The sequence below is a fragment of the Ixodes scapularis genome, unplaced genomic scaffold (assembly GCF_016920785.2).
Source record: "Ixodes scapularis isolate PalLabHiFi unplaced genomic scaffold, ASM1692078v2 ptg001361l_1___fragment_2___debris__unscaffolded, whole genome shotgun sequence".
NCBI lineage: Eukaryota > Metazoa > Arthropoda > Arachnida > Ixodida > Ixodidae > Ixodes > Ixodes scapularis.
The window spans coordinates 327,771-336,433 of record NW_024610146.1 but is presented as its reverse complement, the minus strand read 5'-3'; the positions used below and the strand labels follow the sequence as shown (position 1 = coordinate 336,433).

General features: G+C 48.1%; 1 pseudogene; it reads left to right on the top strand.

Annotated features, from left to right (window-relative positions):
• The first annotated feature begins 3,208 nt into the window (after window positions 1–3,208).
• On the top strand, window positions 3,209–7,449 carry LOC121834550 (annotated as a pseudogene).
• Window positions 7,450–8,663: the final 1,214 nt, after the last annotated feature.

Below are 8,663 nucleotides of genomic sequence, written 5' to 3'. Positions count from 1 at the left end.
GCTCTGTCGTAACACCCCCGCTTCGGACGCAGGGAACTAGGTTTCACTCCCGCGTGGTGGCAGATTATCCTTTTCAATAATTAGGCAACATCGACGACGGACTCCCTACTGCGCCAACTACAACATTAACAACAACTAGAACTGCATCATCAACAACGGACGTTGTTAATGTTGCTGTTCTAAAAGCCCATAACACATATCGCTGTAAAACAACATATTCAAATGTTCATTCATAGGTGAGAGTAACCAACGCTCTCTATAACTCTATACCAAACTAATAAAACTTGCAGGGTTTCTTTTACTTTTTTCATTATCATGTGGAGAGATGAAAAATTGAGGTGGCGTTCCTTCTTTAGACTGTATTAGCTTCTTACCATAATTGCAATCCAGATTGTGATAACTGAAAACCTAGCGAGGGTCAATGCACCATTCTTGTTGGTTCCAGAACACACTGCACGACTTGAAGTCACAAGAGGCGATTCTTAAGAAATAACAAACGCTAAGGGAAAGCGGCCGTAGAGCGGACAGCATTTGGAATCGCCGTTTTTCGTCATTTTTATTATTTTTTTACTCGTGAATAGTGGTTTGAATTTTAAAGCAAGAAATAGCAGGCATGCATTAGGAATTTTCTTATGCAGAAAACAGCACGTATGGATAGGCCAAATTCCAAAGTAACTCTCTAAGAACCAACATTTATTCCTAAATAAAAGGGCTAATGTTCATACAATACATTTCGTACATAAATACGGAGCCGCGCAACATTCAAACAATAAAGCAACATACCCTGGACGTCAAACTTCCAAGTGAAATGAACTGAACAAATCACGCATGTTTTGGCGGTAGATACAAATATAATTCCCATAAACAAGGTAATGTTTGCCAAAAAAAAAACAGTAACATGAATTTTTTGATTTGTTGGGAAAATTTTATTATTTATGGTAGATTTCAATTTTCTATTGCAGCTTGCTTCAGAAGCATAAACTCTGCAACTAATATCCGCTAACACCAGCGTTTTTAATGTAAGAATAGGAATTCAGAAAAAAGCTGACTTGGGAAGTATACATATCATAATAATATGTACAACACGAAAATTAGAAAACATGCATAACAACCTGGCTATTCTGCGACTAAGTTGATATGGGAGGAAAATTGTATGCTCAGAAACAAACGTTTTCACAAAATTGATGTCACTGCTTATAGGATGATGATTTTATTTTTCACATATTTATTTTTAAACAAAGCCGTCTGTCGGAACAATAAGGTTTATTACAGGTGACTAGTGGTCACTATAACTTAAATATTTAATTGGTGTCTGTATTTAATTTGTTCATTACTCGAAATAAACAAAACGTATCAATTATAAACTTTCTGAGAGTCATCCGAAACCTTTATAAACGTAAGTTTTAGAAAGACAGCGTTTGGAAAGTGCGGTATTCCACTCAAGGGACCACCGGTGCTACAGGCACAAGGGAGCTGATGTGAAAACGCAGATAAGACATGAAAAAACGCCGCAGGCGCGCTTTTACAGCGGTAACCCTGCGGGCGTGTAACACGAGTACCATTCAGTAGTGATGCACGACCGGATGCCGATACGATTCTCGTTCAGATTGGAAAGGGCAAAAGCGGCGTTTGAACCCAGGATTTCCTGGATGTTATAGCTCGCAAGCTTCCTTCACGTGCTCTGAGCAGTTGTGCGGTAGCCTACTCGGCCACCGTTGCCCTTTTGGATTTACAATGGTTTGCACTTTGCGTTTTGTGATTGCAACACAACGCACGTCTGTGAAGGTCAACGTAAATGACAGCCACAAATCCAGAGGCGCGACATGCGCAGGGTTTCGGTACAGCGGCTGTAGTTTCGGTTTCTTCTTTCTTTTCGCTCAGGATGACTTTAAAGTGAGCGACGCGACTGTGGCTCGAGCGATACATGGAAAGAGGAGAAAAAGAAGAAGGGAGATGCGCGAGGGCCGTGAGGAACGCCGGTCGGGCCACCTTTCAATCTGTACTGTAAATAGACGTTTCTTTTTATTTCTCTCTCACTGATGGGGTCCTTTCAGTCATTTTTTTAGACCATCAACATCCGCACACCATCGGCGTTCCCAGTCATCGGGTCCCTGACGCAATCCTAAGAAGAAAACGAACCTTCACTGGCGCAGTCGACAGGATTGCGTCAGCGGGCGCGGCCGGCTGGAACGACTCAGCAGATTCAGCGGACAGCGACTCCATTCAACAAGAAGAGAGGCGGCAAGTTCCTGGGCCTCGGCAGCCGTGTTTAACGAAGAAGACTTGGATTGCCGAGACTTCGCGTCGACGCGGCTTCGGGAAGTGCTGCAGACCCACAGCCCCGCGAAGCGTCTACACGACTCGGACACCGTTATCGGGCCGGACTGTTCCGATCGACAGACTGCGTGTGCTTGCCATAGGGACTTGTCAACCTTCAAGGGTAAGGTGATTATTTTGACTGGTGCCCGCCATGGAGCTACGCAGTGGGGAACGGCTTAGGCCGGTTACCTCGTTGGATCGGGATGGAGCTAATGATAACGATGTCGGAGAGCGAGGTGAACCGTCACCTCAGAGTAGACCAGCAGCGAGCGTGGGGACGCACGAGGACGGGGACCGGGATGGCCGATCGAGTAGCTCGCTTATCGAAAAAGAGATTGAGCTTGTTAGAGAAAAAGAACGGCTAGTGCGTCTAGAGCTTGAACTAGAGCGAGTTCGTGCGGAAAACAGACCCAGAACTAGTGGAGGCGGCGCAGAACTCAACCTGAGGGAAGAGGTGCTTAGCTTTTCCATTCTCATGAAGGGTGTGTTGACACAAATGCCGTCGTCTGAACTGCTCGTACCAAGCTGGTTCGACTGTGTCGGAAATGTCTTTGCGACATATGAGGTGCCTGAGCGCCTGAGGGGTTCGCTAGTGCGACCTTATTTTACGGAGCGCATGCGGGCGCTGGTGAATAGGCTGCCTGTCGGCGAAGCGAGTGATTACGGTGCGGTTAAGGAGCGAGTTCTCTTGGAACTCAAACTGTCGCCGGCTGAGTACAGGAGGCTTTTTCTCAAAGCCACTAGAATGGAGAAAGGATCCTGGACTCAGTTTGCGACACGGGTTTAGAGCTGCTTTGAGTATTATGCTCGAAGTCGCTCGATCGACTCTCTTGAGGACTGGCTAACATTAATGGTTTCTGACCGCATTAGAGATTCCTTGCCTGTCGACATGCAGACCTATGTAACGCTAAATGAGACCGGAAAATGGCTTAAACCAGTAGAGGTGGCTGCGCTGGCTGACCATTTCGACGAGGGCGAGCGATGCAAAAAGCGACATCACCCGCCAGCTAAGAGCCGCGCATACAACACAGCAGAGGCCACTTCTCTCGAGGAGAAACGCGAGAACCGGAAACAGGGCACTAAACCTAACGCTTCTCCGGTGAAGTGTTTCAGCTCCAAGGGAATGGGACACTTTCTCGTGACTGTCCGCGTAAGACGGCAGATGGAGAACAAAAAAATTACTCCGTGGTGGGCAACATCTCAACAAATTTAACACCATCTCAGCAGAGTATGTTTCAGGACATAAAAGTCAATCAGAACGGTACGCGTGCTGAGTTGCGGAGAGTGGAGGTGAAATGCGGACCGAGGATGGTGCAGGCGGTTATCGATTGCGGAGCGGAGATTAGCGTAGTGCGTAAAGGGGTGGCGCCTGAAATGAAGGGGTCGGCCGGAAGGGTGACACTGACTGGGGCGTTCGGGGACAGCGTGAGCGCCGTTTTACGCCATATACCGATGACCCTTTCCACAAGCTACGTTGTGTATGCCCCTCGAGAGGTGCCACTCTTGTGCGCCGTCACTGAACAATTGGTTAACGGCATAGACATGCTGTTGACGCCCGATGACTACGACAGCCTAAAGTTGGCGTGCGGGAGGGTTGACTTGAAACCGATGGTTTGTGAAGCTGAAGACGCGCTCACTGACGAAGGTAATGAGGTCGCAGACGACGGCTATGGCGCTCAGCTTCGGTTTCTACAAGGACAACCGGCCCGAGGACAAACCGCGCGTGGTGGCCTTTGTGGACATGAGCCAATAGGCGCTCCAGGTGGGGCTGGTGGCCTTCAACAACGACCGACTCAAGATGCTGGCCGCCACCGTCGATGGAGTCGGGCGCCACGACTTCGGCATGGTGCTGCTGCGCTACTTCGTCCAGGAGTTCAAGGAGCGCTACAAGCTGGACGTGGCCACCAACTGGCGCGCCCTCATGCGCCTCACCACCGAGTGCGACAAGCTCAAGAAGCAGATGGGTGCCAACCCGCACGACTGGCGGCTCAAGATCGAGTGCTTCAAGAACGACCGGGACGTTGCGGGCAAGATGAAGCGGGAGACCTTCGAGACCATGTGCACCGAGCTGCTAGCGCGAGCCGAGCGCACGATGGCGTGGGTGCTGACGGTGGCCGGGCTGCGGCCGCCGGACGTGGAGTCGGTGAAGCTGGTCGGGCGTGGCATCTGGGCGCTGGCGGTCAAGCAGCTGGTCCGCAAGTTGTTCCAGCGGTAGCCCTCCACGACACTGCACCAGGACAAGGCGGTGGTCGGGGGCTGCGCCCTGCAATGTGCCATGATGTCACCCATCTTCAAGATGCGAGACTTTGCGGCAGAGGACGCCCAGCTCTACCCTATCGAGCTGTGCTACGGCCCGGGCAAGGGAGAGGAAAGTCGGGCAGAGGTGTTTCCCCGCTGGCACCAGCTGCCCTTCAGCAAGATGCTCACCTTCTACCGGAGCAAGCCCTTCAACCTCGAGGCCAAGTACCCGCAGGAGACGGCGGTGCCCCACGCGGACCTACAGCCGGGCAGCTTCCCGGTGAACAAGGTTGTCTCCGCGGCCGGGGGCGAGGCGTTCAGGATCAAAAAGAAAGGGCGTCGCAACCTGCGGGACGTCTTCTCGGTGATGTCCGCCTCGGACCGCAAGCCCGACGGTCGACAGGCAAGTGCTGGGTGTGCAAACGATGGCTACCTAGCGGTGGTGGTGGCGGCGACTGGCGAAGAGGCACCCCCGACCCAGGGTGGAGACCCCGACAAAGTGGCCGAGGGCGAACCTGTCAGGAAGGAGTGTTGACCCAGCCCAAAAGAGAAGCAGACCAAGGCCACAGAGCTCCCGGTGGGGGGCCGGGTGCCGCAGCTGAGAGCCTTCGAGATGGACCAGCTTGTGGAGCGCGAGGTCCACATGGTCCACACGGACCGCATAGAGAAGGAGCGACTGCTTTGTCAAGCAATGGTTTTTGGTTCGTCGCATGCGCGAACCGAAGTTTTGGTGTGTCTTTTTAAATGGATTGTAGACTTTAAGTTGGTGAGATTTTTTTGTTGTTGTTGGTATGACTGAATGGGCAGTTGCGGGTTTTGGGAAAATAGCCTGGTTTAGAGAGAGCATATCTTCTGCATACGCCTTTGCAGATTTTTTTTTAGATGCACGTTTTAGTTCATATTATGCAAGCCTTAAGGCACTTTTGGTAGTAACGGGTGTTTAGAGCCTTGGCGGACACATTCAAAATTACCTTACCAGAGCGACCAGTGTATGACGGGCGGACATTTTTTTTGTGTGTGATAACTTTCTGACATTGAGGCCCCAAATTTATACTTGTTGGGGAGGTGTGAAGGTCAACGTAAATGACATCCACAAATCCAGAGGGGCGACATGCGCAGGGTTTCGGTACAGCGGCTGTAGTTTCGGTTTCTTCTTTCTTTTCGCTCGGGATGACTTTAAAGTGAGCGACGCGACTGTGGCTCGAGCGATACATGGAAAGAGAAGAAAAGGAAGAAGGGAGACGCGCGAGGGCCGTGAGGAACGCCGGTCGGGGCACCTTTCAATCTGTACTGTAAATAGACATTTCTTTTTATTTCTCTCTCACTGATGGAGTCCTTTCAGTCATTTCTTTAGACCATCAACATCCGCACACCATCGGCGTTCCCAGTCATCGGGTCCCTGACGCAATCCTAAGAAGAAAACGAACCTTCACTACGTCACCTGCCTATCGTTTGCAGCTTTGCAAGATTGCAGCTCTCTGTATCTCCTCGGAGCCGCAAAAATGATCATCAGTTCCAATGCGCCTGCTTTCCGTTTTACTTTTCGGCAACTTTCCATTAACTTATAAATGATGCGGCTACTTGCTTCCCTGGTTGCGGCCATGTTTGTCGCGCAGAACCTCTTACCGGCAAAAGAAAACGATCCAGTGATTCATCGTGCGGGCACTTAATAAGATATAATATAGCGGACACGGATATCTTGTCTAGGATTGGAAATATCAAACTACAGCCTTCCTGAGCATCAGACTAGAGTCGATTCATCCCGCCTAGCTTGATAACACCGACGTTTAATGAGGCTAGCTTATTTCGTCATTCTTGTATTGCATCCATGTAAAGGCAGGCAGTTCATTGCGCAGAAAACTATGCAAGTGAGCATTGTCAACAAAATTAATTTTGCCCCCTCAAAACTGTCTCTTGCATATTAAGACCTACCACAATGAACGAGCAATTGTTAACAAAGCAACAAAAAATAAAAAAAATTAAAACTCTTTAGTAAAAATTAAAACCAAATACACCGTTGAAACTTTAAAGTAGCACGTGCCGTTTCACTCAGGCTTAGCTTCTCCCATGTTGAACGTTCTTTCCGGAAATTGTACCTGAATATCTAAGTTTTCTCAGAGGTATATTTCTTCAGCTTTACAGGTTGTATCAGTGACAAACCGATAAGCGATGGTCACACCGCCAACCCATTAGAAGCAACTCAGTCTGTGGATTATGTTTGTTGGAGGTTTCATCATTGTATGACAGTCCTGTGATATCGCTTAAAAAAGCTTTGCACACATATGTTTGAAGCAGGCATCTGAATGAACCGAACGTGCTTGGAACATTCGTGGTACGTGTTCGCAGAATATAGTAATATTTTCGTAGTGAACATCGTATTTGTTATACGGTTAATTAGTTTTAAAAGTCCCAAACAGCTTGATGAAGAAGCTGTCTCAATTGAAGAGAGCCAAAAGTTGTCTGATACCTACCTTAACGACTGGCGGTCGCCTGTATGTTCAATTAAGTCAAAATTTGGAACTGGGGCAGACGTTTGCAATTCTTGGCGAATTGCGAAAAAAATGGGAGGAAAATGAACATTATTTAGACGTTTTGTCTGCAAAGCTTGAAGAATCTAAAACCCTGTTGACGGTGCAATCTCCTATGTTTGGAGTTCAGGACACCAGCTTATGGGAAACGCCTGTGTGATCGGAAGATGGACCTAAGGAGGTCCGTAAATTTCAGCTAGGATTCGACGTCGCTGAGATTAAGCGAGCTCATAAATTGGGCAAGTTTTCTGCGGGAAAACATCGCCCGAATATTGTTAATTTCAGATATTTGAAGGAAAAGAAGAACATCCTCACAGTCGCTCAAGTGCTGGAGAATTCTACGTCATATCTGATGATATTTTAAAGTAGTTTGCGAAGAAAAAATAACATCTCTGGGATTATGCAAAGGCAAATCGGCGATTTATGCAAAGACAAATACAATCCTAAAATATGACAGCTTGTTTTTAGACAATGCAACATATTCCTGGAATCGTATCACAGGTTATATTGTTCGGTACTGACAACGTGAATGCCCGCGAGCAACTTACTCGATGTCTCTTGCTATTGTCAGCCTAGAATGCGCCGTGCCTAAGCGCGGCACGTGTATAGCAAGTACGTCCGCATACGAAGTTGCCGCGTATATGCGGACGTCATCCTGACGCCGTGCTGGACGTCGCCCTTGAGGTCGTTCTCACGAATAGTCCTTGAGATCGCGTTAGAGGTCGTCCAAGAGGTCGGCCTTGTCGTCGTTTATGACTTCGTGGGCCAGAAAGTTTTCCTAGACGCAATTTTAGCACCCAGATAAACCCGTGCCGCGCATACAGGAAGCGGCAGTACATACAAATTCACATTGGCGGTCAAGCTACGAAGGGATTATCGGTTTAAGCTGAGCTAGTTGGCATATGGTCAATGAGTAAGGCATTTAACTTCATGCTACGAAGTTAAATGCCTTATTCGGTTAAACACATTTCCAGTGACCTAGGTGATCACATTATTTTAGCGGTGATTTCAATCTTCAAGCGTTTGCACAGAATAGTGAAAATTGGGGGGGGGGGGGGGGACTGGTGGTAAATTGTTCACTGAGGTATTCAGCTTATCGGGCGTATTTTTGATTGAACAGTTTGTACCCGAGAACACACGCAATAATGATAGGAGCCACATGCTAGATTTTTTAACGTTGTTACAGATGTTGGACGTTTGAAAGCTGGCACACGGTCCCAGGGATTAGTGACCAAAAAGCTAGCGTTTTTGAAGTAACACCTTGTGGCGGGCTGGTTGGTTCATAATTTGTAGAAATAAATGAACTGCGCAAAGGACGAGGACAGAGGTAGAAAGGAGTACGACACACGGAGCGCAGACTTCCAACTGTTTATTTCGCGCAGACACAACAGTATATATAACAGCAGGAATCAGTTTGCAGCGAATTAAGGCTTAAACATGACCATCCAAAAAAGAAAATTCCTTGTCTGATAGTGAAACAGATTCCATGCTTATGCAGTCGTGACATTTCTTTTTAATGAAGTAGGCTTCTAGGAGTTTTCTTTCCGTTGTCTCATTTACTCTTGCGAGAACACGTGT